Below are 19,764 nucleotides of genomic sequence, written 5' to 3' on the forward strand. Positions count from 1 at the left end.
GACCTTCTGTAGGCTTAAGTCCCTGACCATTTCACTTAAAGTAAAGCCACAATCCACAGAACAATTCCCTTATCAATTTGAGACTCTTTTAATTCAAATGAACTCATTTCAAATGGTGAAAAAATGTAATCTACCTCAAATAGACTGAATGTCTGAAATGGTTTTAAGTGCATGAACAGCAGTAAGAGGGGTTCTTCCTCTCCACCTCAGTTCTCTGCTGCTCCTTATTTTCATTTGCATATTTGCAATTTAAAAAATTAAAACGGTCAAGAGCTCACTTCCTCTTCCAGCATCTAAAATCCACCTTCAGTCTGCTAGTTTTCATTAAGCTGATCCTCGGCTGCTGGAGCTTCCCGACTCTAAACCCCAGCGTCTGACCACTGGTGCCCAGATCTTGGAGCTCCCTGTGTAGGTGCTAATTTAGAGCAAATGGCACTTGGACGGCAAAGCTCAGAACTCTTATCAACAGGAAATGGCTGAGAAACGGGGACATCCCTGCTACAAATTGCTGCCGTTTACCTTTCCTTTCTGGTAATCTGCCCTTTCAATGATCCACTTTAAAATGATATTATTAGAGAGACACTAAAGGCAAATATCAAACACCAAGGGAAGGTGGAAATGAGATTTATGTGTTACAGTTTTAGCACTTTTCATCCATCTATTTTAATTTTTTTTTGACTAGCTGTTCTTGTATACTCTGTGTAGGCATTGAGTCCATCATCTCTGACCTTTTGGAGCCTCTCTTCTTCTTGATGAATTATTAGTTTGCTTTGCTGCATTCAGACACCCTGCAGGTACAGGAAAGGATCATACAATCCAAGAGAAGAGCAAGCCAACTTCTAAATTAGAGAATGACCACCTGAGGCCAAAGCTGACATTGGAGAAGCTGCATGAGGAGAGAGGGACATGTGCATGCTAGTTCCAACTATCCAAAGTTAGTTACTTAATTTAATTAGTTTGGCCAATTTGTCAACACGGTGAGTAGCTGGAGGCAATTAAGGTAAGCTATTAGCGCCCGATTGCTGCAATTTGCGTTATAAATTAGTTATAACTCAGACTTATCTAAAACCATGATATACGCAATTGTTAGTTTCAGTGTGACTTACACTTTCTGACAATATCATTATCTCTCTGAATAAATGGCCATGAATCTGCTTGGAAATAATAGAAAAAAGGCAAAAAGAAATTCTGTGCTATAGATAATGCGAATTAAATACCTTTTAGTTTGGTCAGACAATTTTGACATTTTGTGCACTAAAGAATTCATAGAGAAATGTAAATAATTGTTATCTGCAGCCCTTCTGTGCTGTCTTTCTCCTTTTACTATGCCGTGAAGTCTTACAAGGGGAATAGAGAGGGCTGTGTTCCCTGTGAGTAAAAAGCATGTTGTGATTTTTCCATGGAGTAATATGGGATCTTGTACGGTAGCCTGTGTTTGAGTTCAGCCCAGGGTGTAGGGATGACTTCAAAGCCCACGGCTACACCCTGTGGTTAGTGTAAAACTAGGCACACGCGAACACACACACACACCCTGGCAGACAATTGATATATACGCCATTCACTAAAGCAGGCACACGCCCTCAGACAGGCACAAATTTATTTAAGTTCATAAAAACAGTTGACTGCCTTCTCACCCTTGAATTCCCCCACAGTCATAGCATCACCCCCTCCCCCTTCTCCTGCTGTAAAACAAACACATGCACACACAGTCCCTCCACTTCCTGTCTGTTTCTTCCTCCTTAAAATCACGTCTGTTTTAAACGGGCCTCTCTGAGGCATATTTCACATTCGAGGAATTTCCTGTGTTCAGCTTATATCAGAGATGAATGACTGTCCAAGACTAACACACACACACACACACACACACACACACACACACACACACACACACACACACACACACACACCCTCCCACACTGACAGGCTAAAGATGGCCTGTGTGTGTGTGTGTGTGTGTGTATGCCTCCACGTTGTATACATGCATATGAATGTGAGTGATGAGACAATATGAACCCTTAAGAGGTCATCTTGCTGGGTGGTAGAGAGGAAGGATTACTTTCCATCCATCACAGTTAATATTTTATCCAGTGGTGGTCCAGCTGTGGCATATGATTGGCGTTGGACGTTCCTATCCGCATATGTTGTTGGTTGTGTTTTTGTTTCTGATATGTAGGTCAAGCTGGTCCTAGAGACGGTGCGACGCTCACTCTTGGTAAGCGAGCAGCTTGCTGCTGTTTGCTATTGGCAGTTGCTGACAAGGAAATCTGCACTTTTACAAACCACTTTGGTTTTTATGCACTGAAGTACTTTTCACAAGCCTGTCGCACTCTCTCAATAATGACGAGCGGCTGGGTCGTCGGGTAATTGTGTCAATATCATGGAGTTTATGTAGGTGAATAATGGAGTTGCTTTTTCCAAAACATTAATGGAGTTGAGTTCATCTGCCGTGTTATTCCAGCGTGACTAAATAAATTGCACTCAATTTATTAAAGCTTTCATATTGCCCACTTGTCTGGTAAAGCCAAATTCATGTTCTGCTTCTGCGCTTGTCCACGAGGGTCCGCTATGAGGACTTGTTAAGATTAGTTTACAAAAAATTTAATTTAATCTTTAACACCAAATGCACAATCTGAAGTGAGCCAGTCACTTAGTAGCTTTTAGCATTGGAGCTCTGAAAGCACCATTGTCAATTCAGCCATGATGAATGGCTAACTGTATAAACAGTGCTTATAATGGCCTAGTTTTGTGTTGAACTGAACTAAGGTGTGTGTGTGTGTAAACCAGCAACACACTGAAGTTATCTAAATCTAAGAAGGAACTAAAGTCAGAAGTACACATCAAATACTGAACAGTGAACTATTTGTCTATTGTGACCATTTAAAACAGGTTACAGCCTCAGCCTATACTCGAGCTGTGACCACTTCAACCAACAGGTGATTATAACATCTCAGACTGTGTCATTTTGAAGGATTTTTTTTATGTCTGCAGGGGTGAATTTCGCAAAACAAAAGCAAACGTGTCAGCAAAGAAACAATTTTGTTTAAATGTATTTTACTTTCCCTTAATCATCTTGTAACCCCTCCGATTTAATTTGGGATTTGTTTGGCGGACCCTGCACTCTGGCTGGGAACCATTGCATTGGTGTAATTAACAAACACTGTAAAAAGTTCTTATTGCTTTGTTTTTCAATTACAGTATCATGACTTTGTTTTATATTTACAGCAATGTTTCATTTACTGCAAACACATTCACCATACATAAACATGAATTTACTAGCAGCATTTTTCTGGAAACAAAGAAACATCAGATCAGATTCACAATCCAAAATCTAAATGTTATCTAAAGATGTCTCATTTGTCATTTAATTTTCATTTTTCAGATATGAAATGAGTGTTTCCATACTGTTTCTGTTAAGTTCCGTTTCACATATTTTTCCACAACCCTCCAATTTACAGTAACATTACTGCTTAGACTTGTCCCACTGTGCATATTGAACTACTTAATGTCTACAGTTCTACCAGGCTGCAAAAATCAATTTGTTGACACTTTCCCTAATGAATTTTTGAGGACTTGTATCACTCACTGTGTGATCCTGGTGTTTGGCATTGATACAGGATCAGCTGGTTGGACTGGAGCATGTGCATAGGGCATGAACAAGGTGCAGGACTGTGGTTTGGCTTTGCTGCGAGTCATGCTGTTGTGTCTATATGCAGAGGGCTCTGAGGGGATGGAGAGGATCAGCTTGTGTCTCTGGTCTAGCCACTCTGAACAGACTCACCTTTGACCCCTGACACCAGATTCCTGAAGCAGCTTTTGATCAAACAACGACGTGAGTAAAAGACTTTGACAGTATCACAGGTCTTTGAAAACTTGTTGTTATTGAAATTGAAAGCTCTGGAAATATGTAATGCAGAACAAGGGTGCCTTTGAACCATTGGATCACATTTATCTTATAAAAAAGTAAATTACATCATCTAATAATCATAAATAACCTTAACTGATGAAATAATATGAATGGTACATGACTGACCTGGCTGACTGAGCCTGAGACAGATTAGTGATTGCTAACCTTGGAAGAGACAGCCAGATCAGCATGCATTTGGGTAATTTCATTTTAATGCTCTTAAATCTAATTACCTTTTTGTTTAAAGTAAACGACATTTTTCTACCATTTCAAGCCAAAAGGAGCAGTTCTTGTGGGAACTGGACATCGTCCTCAGGCAAGAAGGAGATTGCTCTTGTGATCCCGCTGGCACTTTAGTGGTGATCCAATCCTCAGTCATTAGCATGCGTCTGCCAGTACAAAGTGATTACTAGGTCCATGTCTGGGTGAAAGTATTAACATGCCCCTGACTACAAGGCTTGCAGTTTCGTCAAGTCTAAGAAAATAACCCCGATGATGTCATAATGATGTCATCAGGGTTATCTTGAATTTGGGCTTGAGATATTTTGATCAGGAAACTTAGCGGCATGGAGTTTAAAAGACTTTAAAAGGAGTTTCTAATTAGGTATGTTTTAAGTTGCAGTGTGGTGTAGGATCTAAGTGAAGGATCCAGTGTTTTGGGATACTAGAGCCTGAAAGATAGGACATCTTGACCTCTGCTGCATCAATTATGATCATTCTTTACTCTTACACATTAAACAGCTTTATGGAAGTAAATTTATTTAGCAGCTAATTTGGCAACTTTAATCTGTAATTTTATTCTTCTGATTATTTCTTTAGCCTATAAAATGTCAGAAAATAGTGAAAGAGCCCAAGGAGGTGCCCTCAGCTCACTTGTTTTCCCAACAAACAGTCAAAACCTCAGAGAACAACCTTTATGAAGTTGTAACCAGAAAATGTTTTGAGTAAAATGTTTCAATAACTATTCAAACATTAATTTCCCCCTCAGGATGTAATAATTTGTAATAACTTTGGTGACTCCTTAACTTTTAATTTAGCAATTTTATTCTGTCAGAGTTTTTGACCAAAAACCTAAAACTAAGCAAAACTAACGACATTCCCATCCAGCCTCAGCAGAACTTTGCAAATATTAGCATGCTAACATGCTCAACTAAAATGGTGAACATGGTACATTATGCCTGCTTAACATCAGCATGTTAGCATTGTGTGTAGCATGTTGTGCCTTTCTAAAGTATCTCAGAGCTGTCAGCATGGCTGTGGACTTGATATGACAAAATCATTGTAAATTAATTTTATGCCATGCAATTTATCGACTTTTGAGTTTGCTATTTCCATCCATTCCAACTAATATCTTCAGTAATGCAATAAAAAAATTTAGTTATCTTAGTCTCTCAAAACAAAAACTCATATTCTGACTAAATTTTATAGTGACCATCCTGAATTATATAAAGATTTGCTTTGATGCTTTGCTTAGCATTTGGATGTATATCTCAACTTTCCTCATCCTTCTTGCCTTTTTGTCCCAAAGCACTAACCCTAATCTTTAATCAATATCTGCATTCATATCAACTGCTCTCTCGTGAACCACAGCAGTTGTTATACTGTGGCGTCCTAAAACGGATGCTTTATTGACACTTGTGTTTGGTGATGCAGAACCACCGAACTCTGTTGTGTTCTCAAGCACCTGCAATAAATGTTCTCACTCAGTGAAACCAAGCTTGTGCTAATGCTGCCTTTAAAAAAAAAAAAGCTTGAGTCATGCTACAGAAGGATCAGGTGAAGGGGCAGCTTTTTGCATTATGATACACAGGCAAGTCTGGAATTCATAGACTAAATGAATTCCAGTAGAAGTCAGCACCTGTTTTTTGTTTTTCCTGAAGAAGCACATGTTGCTTCATTTGTCAGAAAGATGATACAGTAACATTAAAAACCACATTATACAGGCTTCTTACCGGCCTCATACCATTTGGTTTCGGGGTTACAAACCTGGTATGGAGAAACTTCATCATTGAGATAAACTTTATTCTTGATTTGACAAGTCGTCCCTCATATCAATACATCAAACGGGAGTGCCCCAGACTTAATTTCATTTTCTGACCAGCTGTGAAATCTCCCATTCAAATCTGGATGAAGGGGTCCAGGCCGATTACAACCATGCCTGCGATGATCCATTCGGCTAATCCTGATCACAGTGAGTTGGCTGTGCCCCAGTCTCACTGCTGGGGGAGTAGGCAACAACCGGCTACAGCAATCACCCTGACTTCCAATACAGCAATGAGATTGACCTACCTTTTCATTTTGGATTAGATGTAAGGTTTTATTGTTACCCAAGAGAACACATCCTGTTGTATGCACCTAATTGATTAAAGTAAGGGAGCCTTTGCGCACCTATTTGGCAAGGGTGTGTCTGACATGTCTGTCCATATGTCCTCTTCAAACACAGGGTAAACAAAATGTGTGATCTGGTGACGGCGAGTTCAGCCTGCCGCTGTATCTGTTGATTATTTGATAGTGAAACATTGGTGTTAGCGCGACTAGCATCTGCTTTCTGGCAGCGGAGGCTGAGGGGAGATTAGATGTTAGTGTCTATGCTAGCTGGCTCTGCACCTCCGGTCCAGGCCTCGCTCTCTAATCAGTGCTGGCAAAAGGCCTCCCTAAAGGCGGCCGGCGTTGACAGGACTGTCTGCACCTCTCTGACCTTTGATTCCAAACTCTGCAGGTCTCTCCCTCCCATGTCACCCAAACTTCTCCTTCCTCATTATCTCTTGTCTCCCCTCTCTCTTTCCTTTTACCCAAAAGCCTAATGCTGCTTAGTTCATCATGCACACTGAATCCTCTCAACAAATGTGAAAATTGAAAATGATCTCATAATTCTATTTGACAGCAGGATTATTTCTCCACCGCAATTTTAAATGTCTCATTTGCTTTCTTTAAATCTGATCCAGCCCCCCCCCACGCTGACAGGTTGATTACAGTCTTACACTGATGGCTCTTTCTACCCCCCTGAAACAGGACAAGCTAATGATGGGACTAGGAGAGGATGTGATGTGGGATGGAAGGACCTTTGCTGGCTTGCTCTATTCCTTCCCTTCCTCTAATTTCTTAAGTGGTTTTGGGAACCGTATGACTGTATCCATTATGATTCAGCCTCACATCAACCTCAGTGGTCTCTGTGAGGTTTGGCAACCATGTTAGGGAGTGTCTCCTGACATCAGTTTGGTCAAACTGGTTTGCTTTAGCGGGTTAATTTATTTCCTTCTTAAATGATAGGTTCACTCTTTGTTAATACAATACCAACATGCCAAATGTATGTTGAATGAGTTATTAGTCACTGAAATCACTCCTCCACACTAGCGTCACTAGGATCAATACCTATATTTATATATACATACATGTCACATAGTACATGGCAACTTTTGCTTCTTTTCCAATGTTTTGTGCATGTTAGTTCAGAGGGTTCACACAGCAAACATTTTAATGTTTTACCAAAAAAAACTGTTCTGTGTTTTAATTTGCATATGAGAAACAGAACAGAGGGCGGCACGGTGGTGCAGTGGTTAGCACTGTCGCTCCGGTTCACTTTCCCCTATGTGGGTATAGATGTTGGTAGCACTGTCAAACCCTGGTTGCCTCGGCCTTTCTGTGTGAAGTTTGCATGTTCTCCCTGTGTCCGCGTGGGTTCTCTCCTGGTGCTCCGGCTTCCTCCCACCATCCAAAGACATGCAGGCTAGGTTAATTGGTGTCTCTAAATTGTCCTTAGGTGTGAATGTGAGTGTGAGTGGTTGTTTGTCTATGTGTGGCCCTGTGATGGACTGGTGACCTGTCCAGGGTGTACCCCGCCTTTCGCCCGATGTAAGCTGGGATAGGCTCCAACCCCCCTGCGACCCTGTACAGAGATAAGCGGTTGACGATGGATGGATAGATGGAAACAGAACAGAAGAAATGCTTAAACATGCATTAACAGTTTTGTGATGGTCTACTGGGGGCAGTGGAAACAAGCTATAAACACAAAACTGACATATTATCACCTTATGAAATTGTTATGGTGAATGCGTTAGCATACAGTTGCTATTTACACATTCAAAAACATGCTGTATTTTGGTTTCCAACAACTTCTGAGAAAATTGTCTAGATATTTAGCTTCCAAATGATCCACTTTGTATGCTAACTATTTCTGTCTGTTGTTGCTGTTTAGTGCTGTGCAGGTAGTGTACAGTGGGTTTTAACAGTTACTACTACCAAAAAACAAGGCTATGAGAGTAGTAACCATAACTGTGAAGTTGAATGTTGGATGTACTATGAACTATAACAATGAGCCGAAAAATGCTAGCACATACTAGTAAATGTGATCCATTGTTAATATCACAATGTTGATGTGGAATTGCCACTTTAATGTATGGCAAATATTTTGCTTGGATTAAAAATATATTCAAAATCAGCCTAATATTGATACCTTTTCCCTTATAATCATAACACATCACTTTCCCCTATGTGGGTATAGATATTGGTGATTCTGGCACTGTTATTAGTTACTATATCGACTATTAAAGATGTGGGACATACTCCACAGTCCTCCACAGTTTAGCCAAAGCTGATATGATTCTAGTCATATCGAGTTCAGGTGCAGGTTTATTCTTGGTCCACTAACAAATGACTACCTGGAAGTATCCCTCCTCTGCGGCTCAGCAAGGAAACACTGTCTATGAAAACTCAAATAGGGGATTTGTACTAACAGGCCATAAGTTTGGAAGGTACACACTGGTGTCCCACTTTATGGCCAGTATGGAGAGGAGGAATGACTACAGTGACCAATACTGCTTTCAACATACATATGTCATGTGAGGGAAGATAGGCTTGAAAAAAAATCCAAACCTGTCCTATTAATTCGTGTTTGTTTTTACTTTCTGTGTTAATTTATCCAGCTGTCCAAATTTGTGCTCATTCATTGTTTTGATTCATGTACTCGGCCCATAATTTCTGTATTTATTCACAACTTTGACATCTCTAGTACTGCTGGTGATGGATAGCTAAAGACTGGGACCATTGTGCGCCTCTGGACTATAAATATATTTCATTTCATGTGGTTTGAGGTTGGAGTAATGTGCAGGGAATTAGGCTTTCAGCAGTCAGTGCTCAGTGCTACTGAGTTGTATTCTTTTGCTCTGCTTGTCTGGCCTCTGCAGTCTCTCTTCCTCTCTCTCATGGTCTCTCACTCTGACCCTCTTTTCCCCATCGTTCCCCCTCTCTGCCTTTGTTTCAGTACTGCTGCTGCAGTTGGCCATGCCTGCAAATGAGCACCAGGACAGAGCAATTATTCAGCATGGGGGCAAGCCCCACACCCCTTTATACATACACACACACACACACACACACACACACACACACACACTCACACACACACACTCTTGCACTCACACAACACTTGCTGTCATGTTCAAATGTTTTATGCATTCATAAAATAATAAAATGTGAACGTCTTTCAGCAAAAGAGTAGAATTTTACGAATGAGATAAACACAGAGAGGAGAATGAAATGTGCCTCTGGAAATTTCTTGGATAGAGATTTATCTTGCATTTCAATTCTCTCCGGAGTCAGTGAGCTTCATATCCCTTTCAAACATGACTTAATGTACCTGACACATGCACACAAACATACACACACGTTTCTTGTGCTCAGACATGGCAAAACCCGCCCACCCCATATCCACCCCTCCCCGATACAATGGAGGCGCTGGTTTGGTTGCAGAGTGTGTGCTTGCAAAGGGGAGGGCAGAGATCTATTTGAGACGGCATGCCGGTGTGTGTGTGTGTGTGTGTTTGTCTGAGGGAGTGTGTGAGCTTCAGCAGTGTGTTTGCCAGCTCTGCTCGCCGGCAAAAAAGCATCAGCCATCTCTGTCAGCGTGGCGCTGCTCCTGCGACTCTGTTCGCCCTTTTTTTTTTTTTTTTTGCTGTCTCTCATCTTTTTTTCCCCGTCTCTCTTTTTTCTCCTCTCTCTGCAGAAGCCGCTGCCTTGCCCCCCCACCCCACCCCCCTTGTGCTCTCTTTGCAGACAAAAGGCTGGAATTACTGCCCTACCTCACCAGGTAAGACGTTATATTTGTTTCTTTGAGATGCAAGCATATATGCATTGGATTCTTTCAAGGCTGTTGCTTTATTGCTTGTAAAATCACAACCAAAGCAGCAGAGAATAAGAATAAATTGGGGTGTAAATATGAGAAATATTTGCATTAATAGCCAGAAAGGGGAAATCAAAGTATTGTCTTATTTTGTTGGAAGAAACTGGAAGCAAAGTGCCATCTTTTCTTTATCTTTCAGTTTCTTCATCCCTCCTGAGCATGCCTAATCCCTAATCAATGTCTCCCTGCGAATCATCTCCCCTTTGTTTTCAGAGATTCTAATTACTCAGGATATTTGTCACTAATATATTCAAACAATAGAGTGAAAGAGCTGATGTTGTGATAAGCCAGGGGCTGTTTCTGTGTTTTGGTGACCTATAGTCTTTGTGACGTACCTCGTCTAGACATAGCTGATTATTCAGCCAGCAGGACAGCAGAGTTCACCCTGAGTGTGCTGCTGCTGTGTGTGTGTGTGTGTGTGTGTGTGTGTAAAAGCAGATATAAAGATATAAAACACATTATATCCAGTGATATTTTTTTGCACTCCCTGGAACAAAACAAATTTGAAATAATGGTGATTGTGACATGTTTAGAGGCTGAGACTGGTATGGCATGTGGCTGTTAGCGACTCATAGCCAAAAGATTGTTGGTGGTTTCTCCGTGCGAGTGACACCAAAAGCGAGCGAGACCGCAGGACACATTACCCTGCCTGTCAGCGTCGGCAGAGTTGTCACAAGTTTGCTGCCGCCTTGGTCGGGAGTAGCTTTGGGGCACGGACAGTTTTGATGTGAGCAAGTGGTGATGGAGGGATGAAACTCCGACTCCCTGTCCCTAACCTTTTTCTCCCACCCTTTCTTTTCCTCTTCCCTCCCGCTCTCTTTATTCCTCCCTCTTCATGTTCCTGCCCTTTTCTGTTTTGTTCTGTCATCTCTCTCCGACTCCCCCGTGTCTCCCCATTTTTTGTCTCTGATCACACTCTTCTTTTTTTTGTCTTTCTCCGTTTGAGACAGAACTGTCTATCCAAGAGGGTCAATAAACTTTACTCTGAAAAACACCTAAAGACTGCCACAAAATGACTTCCTGATTTAAAAATATAACATTTTGTCTTCTAACTGTAAATGAAAGTGAAAATGTTCACCTGGATTTAACTGCCACTGACAAATATTTTAATCAGTGTTTTGCTTAAAGCCAACATCAAGAACTTGATATAGCTCCCTCCAAGGGCGTAAGTTTCCTTTCAACACTGGAGGCGACACATATTAAGAATGGGGGTCTCGTGTCCACCCCCAGAAAATGTTGAGTGTTAAAATACTTCATTTCCTGCATTGTGGTGATTTTCTTCTTTACAAAGGTCTGCCTCTTCTGCATCAGTTTCTCCTGGAAATATCTTTATGTAAAGGGAAACACAAAACTCAGGCGGCAGGTGACAATTCAGAATATACTAATATAATGAAACATAATTTAGTAAGGCTCTCAGGCATTCTGCATTTCTTTCAGATGTATTCTGCTGTACATACATGTTGGCATGTTCTAGTTTTTTTTGGAGATGTAACCTCTCCAAATGTGCATGTGGCACCTTTTCACCTCAATGATAAATAAATTATTTTAATTCATTTATAAATCCCTGGACTTTAATAGCTCCTGTGTTTCAGCAGGTTTTCTGCTCATGTTCAAAACTTTCTGCACATTCAAAATCTCTCCCACATATCTCTGTTCCCTGACATTTTGAGAATAAAGTCTGAGGAAAGATGCATGCCAACCCTTTTGACAAATCTAACTGTAGACTGCAAGGGAATACTCAAACACACACGTATAACTCGAAACAACCTATTCTGTTTTGACTTTATTCTCCACAATAACAATTTTCGCTCTTAAAACAGTTTTGCTCTTCATTTTATGGGGGACAATTGGGTGCAAAGAGGTTGTAGTGATGGACATTTCATGGTTTAAGGGGGATATTGTTGTTCCTTTCTGCCTCCAAATTCATTTCAGTTTACAGTACATGTGTTTGTATATATGTGTGTGCTAGAAGTCACCAGGGTTTGTGTCATCTCCAGTGACATCCCCCCCACTGCCCCTCCACCCCTCTCTATCTATCTCTGTCTCCGTCTGCCTGCGTGGTTGCTGGGCAGCTTTGAGGCGAGCTGTCTTTTTCTAGGAAACAACTTCGGATGACAGGCCATGGCGTGGGACGGGAGGACAAGTAAGGGAGCGAACGCACCCTCTCCCTGTCCTCATTTTTTGGGTCACAAATGGAGTCCGGTCCCCCAGTCATCCTCCACCACGTCCTCCTATTCCCCCTTTTTTTCTGCATCTCTCTTCCAGTTCTGCTGAGCTCATGCCCTCAGAGCGAGGTCTTTCAATTTGGCGCAGAGGCCGCCGTTGCGGTTGGTTAACCAACTGTTGCTGCGCTCGCAGGGTGAAATCAGTGGGAGAGAGGGACATTGTTTTGGAGTCAACATCGCCCCTGGTTCTAACCGCTGTTTGTCAGCAATGCATTTGAAATGTAATGGAGATAGATGTAGGTGTTACAGAAATGCCAAGTGTGAAAGAGAAGGGCATTGTTTTGAGGGCTTTCCCTCCTTCAGTTCCCCAACTGCCAGAAACATCTTTTTAATGTGTTTTTGGTTTTGTATTTCAGAGAGAGATGGTGTGTTGTGTTTGTACATTGAGGCGGCTGTGGCTCAGCAGGTATAGCTGGTCGTCCACTAATCGGAAGTTCAATCTCCAGTCTGCATGTCCTTGGGAAAGATACTGAACCTACTTGCAGTATGTGTATCTTTCTGTTTTTTTAATGTGCCAGCTAGTTGATTATCAAACTGGCATATGAAATATTTCGGTCATCCAGTAATTGCATCAGTAATTTTCGTCCTCTCGTGCTGAACCATCAAGGCATTTGATACCAATCAGAGTATGTGATGTAGGCACACTGCAGTCGAGTCAACACCACCCTCGACTTTGACAGAATGCCCCTAAGTGTCTGTTGACAAGTGATACTTGATGGGTCTGTAGCTGGATGTCAAAAGCACTGACAACGATGAGGTGGGCCGTAGAGGCAGATGCAGCTGAATAAAATAGACGCATATTATTTCAATTCAATTCAATTCAATTTTATTTATATAGCGCCAAATCACAAAAACAGTTATCTCACAGCGCTTTTCATAAAAGAGCAGGTCTAGACCGTACTCTGTGATGATATTTACAGAAGCCCAACAGTTCCCACCAAGAGCAAGCACTAGGCGACAGAGGCAAGGAAAAACTTCCTTTTAAGAGGCAGAAACCTCGAGCAGAACCATGGCTCAGGGTGGGCGGCCATCTGCCTCGACCGGTTGGGGTGAGAGAGAGAGAGAGAGAGAGAGAGAGAGAGAGAGAGAGAGAGAGGATGTAAGGAGAGAGAGAGGGGAGGGAGGCAGCCTACACAATATACACACAGAGGTACAGACAGTGAAGGTAATGTTGCTATAAACTAAATGAAAAATGGTACAGATATTTATAATAGTGTTAATGGTAACCATCGTAATGTTAATGATTATAATAACAATAATAACAATAAGACTAGCAACAATAGTCGTTGCAGCAGAGGGTGTCGAGCAGGAACACGGGGGCAGCAGGCGACCCGCAGCCACAGATCCAGACTCCACAGCTCCAGAGCCAGAAAACCTGCAGAAAGTGATAGGAGAGAGGAGAGGGACGAGAGAGCACAAGACTACCAGAAAGGGGAGAAGTTGTGTTAGTAACATGCAGTAGAGGAGAGAGGAGCTCAGTGCATCATGGGAAATCCCCCGGCAGTCTAGGCCTATAGCAGCATAACTAAGGGATGGTTCAGGACTACCTGAACCATCAGGTATAAGCTTTATCAAAGAGGAAAGTCTTAAGCCTACTCTTAAATGTGGAGATGGTGTCTGCCTCCTGAACCCAAACTGGAACCTGGTTCCACAGGAGAGGAGCTTGATAGCTGAACGCTCTGGCTCCTAGTCTACTTTTGGAGACTCTAGGAACCACAAGTAATATTGCATTCTGGGAGTGCAGTGCTCTGGTGGGGTAGTAAGGTACTATCAGCTCTTTAAGATAAGATGGTGCCTGACCATTAAGAGCTTTGTAGGTAAGAAGAATGATTTTAAATTCTATTCTGGATTTTACTGGAAGCCAATGCAAAGAAGCTAAAACAGGAGAAATGTGATCTCTTTTCCTGGTTCCTGTCAGAACACGTGCTGCAGCATTCTGGATCAGCTGAAGAGTCTTAATGGACTTTTTCGAGCAGCCTGATAATAAGGAATTGCAGTAATCCAGCCTAGAAGTAACAAATGCATGGACTAGTTTTTCTGCATCATTTTTAGACAGGATGTTCCTGATTTTCGCAATATTACGTAGGTGAAAAAAGGCGGTCCTTGAAATTTGCTTAATGTGAGACTTAAACGACATGTCCTGATCAAAGATAACTCCAAGATTCCTCACAGTGGTGCTGGAGGCCAGGGCGATGCCATCCAGGGAAACTATATCTTTAGATAATGCGTCACGGAGGTGCTTAGGCCCCAGAGCAATAACTTCAGTTTTATCTGAGTTTATTTCTGGGTGGACTGCAGGGAAGTTGGAGTGGCCGCTCCACGAACTTCAATGTAGCGTTGTTGAGGAATACGTGATGATGCTGCATAATGAAAAGCAGGCATTACTGAAGATGTGAGCATCCTTTTAGTTAATCCACAAAGCACTTGCACCACTTAGGGTATCTGTTATTTTGGGAAAAGAATTTATAAAACTTGAAACGATGAAAGAATGAACGGTGTATATACAAAACTTGAGGCATTTACAGTAGTCCACATCTGAGATCAACAGACCCTAACAGAGGGGTGTATAAAAACAAATTGATGTGCAGTAGAGGGTTAATGGGCTAAAGTATAATGAATGCTATAGGCTTTGGACCTTAAAATGCTACTAGAAAGCTAACAGATTTCTTTAAATTATTATTTCACAACTAAATATAATCATATTCTTGCCACCTAAGATGCTTTTCATTGTCTTATTTACTTATTAGTTTCACAATGCTATCATAGAACATCACTGCAGACACAAGTAAATTGTAAAAACATCCCAGGATTTACCTTAACTTAACAGCTGCAGTCTTCCCTAAAAATGTTATAGAGTAATTAAATCATGGCCTACAGGCCCCATTTTGGACTGCCGTGTCCTATCATGTTGATTGATGAATGTGTGTGTAATACTCTAAGGCCACTAAGAACCCTACATATCAACATAGACCAGTTATTCCGACCTGTCTCCACTCTTATGTGCAGCTGTTGCCTCCGGGGCACAAAGTCCTGCACCTGGTCCTGCCTGGTCTACATAACACAGTGGGGAAAAGTGCTGCTCGCATGTGTTTGAGCTTGTAGATCATGTGATGGTCAGCGGGTGTGTTGAGTTTTTATATCTACGGTATGCGGTGTGTGTTAATATGTGGATCCACTGCTGCAGTGGGCTGTTAGCAGTGTCAGATCCTGTCTGTCCTTTTTATCTAATAAGATGTGGAGATGCTTCAAAGGCAAAGAGAGAAATCAGTCATTGCTAACATAACATAGGCATGTGTCTATCAGTCTTAATGCAGCCATAAATCAAAACAATTACCCTGTGACTCTCTGTCATAAACAGGAAATTACTTGTGTTTTCTAAAGAAGTAGTTCCTAACCTTGAGGTTCAGCCCATTGATGTACGCAAAGTGGACACCCGATTCCACGATGGTGATCCGTTCATTCCAATGAAAATTGTTTATGAGAATTCCATGTCTAAAGCTGATGATACACGGGGCAACTTTTTGAGCAATGTTGCTGGGCAATCTTGCTAGCGGCAAGTCTGACTATGTTTTGAACGGATAGTGGTGGTGCTGGGCGGTTGGCGGAGTGTTGGGGGAAGGGGATTACGGTAGTAATCTTTACTCATTACCACTGACGACAACGTTGCCCTGCACGATTGCTCTAAAAGTTGCTCTGTGTATCATCAGCTTTAGGACCCTTAAAGTTCTTCTCAGACTGAGAAAACTGACTCACACTCACGTGGTTCCTATTATTCTGCCTGGTATTTCCTAATAATATCCTGAAAAGGACGTTATTATTTGGCACTATAGACAGGGAAAATAGAGACAAAGCTAGAATAACATGTTGGCAATCATCCAACTTGTCTTCCATTATAACACATCTGAAAGTCTTAGCTCTTTAGCTTTAACAGACTCTTCTTTCTACTCAGTTCTGTTAGGCTTAGGTTTCTCTAGTGCAATAAAGTAATCAATCAGATATCATGTGTGAAATTGTAGAAAATTATATGGAAGAAAATTCTGTTCCAAATTCCTAAACAAATTACAGACATACGATAACGATAACAGACATGCTGATCTGTAAATATGCAGCCCTGTCTCCTACAGATTCTGTTTATATGCAACGAATTTGCAACAGTTAATACGTTTTGAAAGGAACATAATGCCAACCAGATTGTCTTCTGTTAAAACTGAGGCAGGCAAGGTTTGAGAAACTAGCAAGAGAGAGCTAGATTTTCAAAGGTATCCAGCAGAAGAAAAAAAATATCTCCTTTTCATTCAGACTGAATGAAATGATTGGCCATGCTTATTACTTTATTGACAAAGAATTTCACTTCTTTTCAGACAATATATCTGATCGTGCAATACAACATCTGCTCGTAGTGACACCAGTGTTATTTAACAAATTTATGGCTAGGCCTTCACATCACTTGGTTCAGGTTAATACAGAAAAAGTCAGCAGTGACCTGTATCACAATGTTGCTCGTCTCTTCTCTATTTTCCCTTTAGATTAATTAAATACCCTCCCTCCCGGCAGAGTTTGGCTCATTAGCCACACAGGCCCCTCTGTGCTCTGTACAAAGTGTAGACGGGCACAAAACAAGCTCCTCTTTTGTCTCTCTTTACACCTGTAATATTGCACTGACTATACCGAGGCCCCTGCAGGATAAGGGAGTTCAGACTTTATGGAGAGTCGTGATTAGAAAAGGCGAGGTGAATCACAGATGCAATTACTCACTGGCTCACATAGAATGAAGTCGGTGGTGAGAAGATAATGAGGAGCCATAAACGCTTTGCGCCATATCTGAAACGGTGATGAGCACAAAAATTATGTGGAAAGAAAGTAAGGAGTTGAACAATATAGGTCTCTGGTTGTGTGAAGTTTAGTTTCTAAATTGCAGTAGCTATTTAAAAATTAAATGTTTTCTTTGTCTTTGTTGTTTGTAATCTATCATATTCTGGACATGACATAAAAGAGCACCCTCTTGTTGCTTTAATGTATTCAACATGCATGTGTTTGGGTTGTATGGAGGCATGCACTGGCCCGAGGTAGTGTGTCACAGCCAAAGTAACCTCTTAACCATGGGCCATCAGGTCCTGGTGGCAGCTTTCGGAATGTACTCACAACTATGTTTCATACTGAGTGAGTTCATACTCATTGGTCCACCATTGGAAAGCTCAAATCCTTGTGAATCGACCAATGCAAACTATTTCAAGATAGAAACACAACATCAGGTACAATCAGCTCCTCTGTCTGACAACCCAAAACAATCAAAATTGATGCAACTCACCTATGAAGCTTCCGATCAATTATATCAATAGCAAATCAAGAGCCCGCGCTGGAAGGTTGTGCCAGCCCCTATTATTTCGTTGGTGGGCCTTGCTTCATGCATGTGTTAGCAGAAATTTTCATTCGGAAGTGAAAAACTTATTACTCTTATTGTGTTGAAACTTAAATTAATCAATTCCAGTACAGTGATTGTAGGGGTTAGACACTTCAGTGTTATCTTTCAGAGAAGCCCAAAACCATTGTATTTACTCCAAATTGTTCAAGAACAGCATTCAATTTATTTTGGCTATGCCTTGGATAGGCATTTTGGCGAAGTTTACAGGACTGGTAAGAGGTTAAAAGGTAAGGAAGAAGAGATCTCAGAAGAGAGCGAGGCTCAATAAAATGCACTTGCTGGACCCCCATCAACAAACCACTGCAGCTTCATATTATTAACATAAATCACCTAGTTTCCTGGCACTGATTTCCTTTTTATACACAGATTATTTCAGTGAAATATGTGTTTGTAAAAAATGCAGTTTAATTTCACTGTACTTTCAAGTATCCCCTTGAGAGATCAGGGATTTAAAATGCTAAGTAACACAATCACACTTCCCTTTTTTTTAGCCTTTAGCACCTGCTCTAGGAGGTAGGAGTAGTTCTAGCAGTAGCAGCTAAGCCTTCAGGTGACATAATACAACCTTTGGCAGCCATATTCGATGTCCTCAAGAAACTAGGCGTATGTAACTAAATACAGGGTTATTAGGCTTTTATGTAGTGCAGGAAATTCCAAGTTCATGTCAGCATCGTGTGCTTTGCATAACATTATCTCTAGTCAGCTAACTAAGGCCAAAGGGCAAGACTATCACAGAAAGCAAAATGTCAAAAGTGATGTCTGGACATACATTATGAAATGCTTGACAGTGCTTCATCTATTATTTTTTAAACCAAACAAAAGCGCAGCCTTCAGGAGGTAGCTGTCCACATGTGGAATTGTATTTGGGCAAACAGTGAACCCCAAATTGCTTGGGAGTTTGAAGTGCCAAAATGAAATTCAAAGCCTGTGATGATATTGTCTGAATGTGATGATCGATGCGGCGTTTTCTTTATCTTATCTATGTTTTATTTGTGCTTCCTAAAGGGCTGGGTATGGTTGAGAATTATTGACATTGAGATTTGGATAATTAATGTGTGATGAGCAGTGTGAGAGAGAGAGTGAGGGAGATCAATATTGCAGAATTAAAGGATTGGCTGTAACGCAGAAAAGGGCCGCTCAATTAAACTGGACCAGATTATTCTGGAAATATCTGTGATGTTTGCCTTTATCTCTTCTCCTGGCTCAGTTCAGCAAAGTTCAGGAAGGTTTATCAGGCCTTTTAGCACAGCGCTGAGATTAAGATTCATTTCCTGTTTGCCTCGTCTCTGATGATGAAGTCAAATCTGTGGATTAGGTCGGCCTCTGACCTCCTTCCTCTCCTTCCCCTCCTTCCTCTATCCTTGACTCTAACCGTCCTACTCCTCTTCTCTCTGCCTTGTTTGACCCATTTGGCCTCCCCCCCTTCTGGGAGTAACTCGCAGGTCAAGACGGATATCAAGACAATAAAACGCGTCATCAGCTGTGTTCCTCCTTTTTTTGAGAAAAATTTGTACAACTACTGTGCTCACTGTTTGTGCCCATCCATTAACTGGTGACCCACAGGATTTCCCAGTGGAGGTGATGGTCATCTTGGCTTACTGATAAGATTGTGAAATTGTAAAATGTTCAGCATTTCATCCTGTAAAAGCTGCAATTAATGAGTTTGGAGATCAGATATCAGATACTTCAGATACGTTATCTTAAGACAGGCTGTGGAAATCAGAGGGTGGGTGCAGTTACTAGAGTGGTAAAAAAAAAAAGAAAGAAGATGACAATGATCAAAAAGAAGAGAACTGTTTTAGGGAATTCACTCATAAATCTGTTATTCCCCCCCACTCCCTGCTTCAATTTGTTAATTAGTTTTGTGTCTTCGCTTCGCTTGCTAGTGAATTTCTCATGAGTTCCCTTCAGTCAGATTAAAAACATGGGTGCACTTGGTGAAAACAAAGATAGAGACAAATTATGTTGAGAGAGACTTAGGTTTCATAACAGGCGGGCCTACTGCTGTGTGAGAGAGGGATCCTTCACTGTGACAAAA

The 19,764-nt window shown here is 41.3% G+C and overlaps 1 protein-coding gene across 3 annotated transcripts in view; it reads left to right on the forward strand.

The window, feature by feature from the left end:
* The first annotated feature begins 3,661 nt into the window (after nucleotides 1-3,661).
* Nucleotides 3,662-19,764, forward strand: part of LOC119904686 (microtubule-associated protein 2-like) — a 46,025-nt gene continuing 29,922 nt past the window's right edge. For 2 of the 3 annotated variants that reach the window (XM_038721443.1, XM_038721442.1), the window contains exons 1-2: nucleotides 3,662-3,829; nucleotides 9,903-9,986. The gene's annotated coding sequence lies outside the window, so the exon portion shown is untranslated. The remainder of the gene's footprint in view (nucleotides 3,830-9,902; nucleotides 9,987-19,764) is intronic. The other variant, XM_038721444.1, reaches the window with a different exon arrangement.

Source organism: Micropterus salmoides, unplaced genomic scaffold (genome assembly GCF_014851395.1).
Source record: "Micropterus salmoides isolate LMB-PRFRI ecotype aquatic unplaced genomic scaffold, ASM1485139v1 Ms_hic_scaffold_1, whole genome shotgun sequence".
Taxonomy (NCBI): Eukaryota; Metazoa; Chordata; class Actinopteri; order Centrarchiformes; family Centrarchidae; genus Micropterus; species Micropterus salmoides.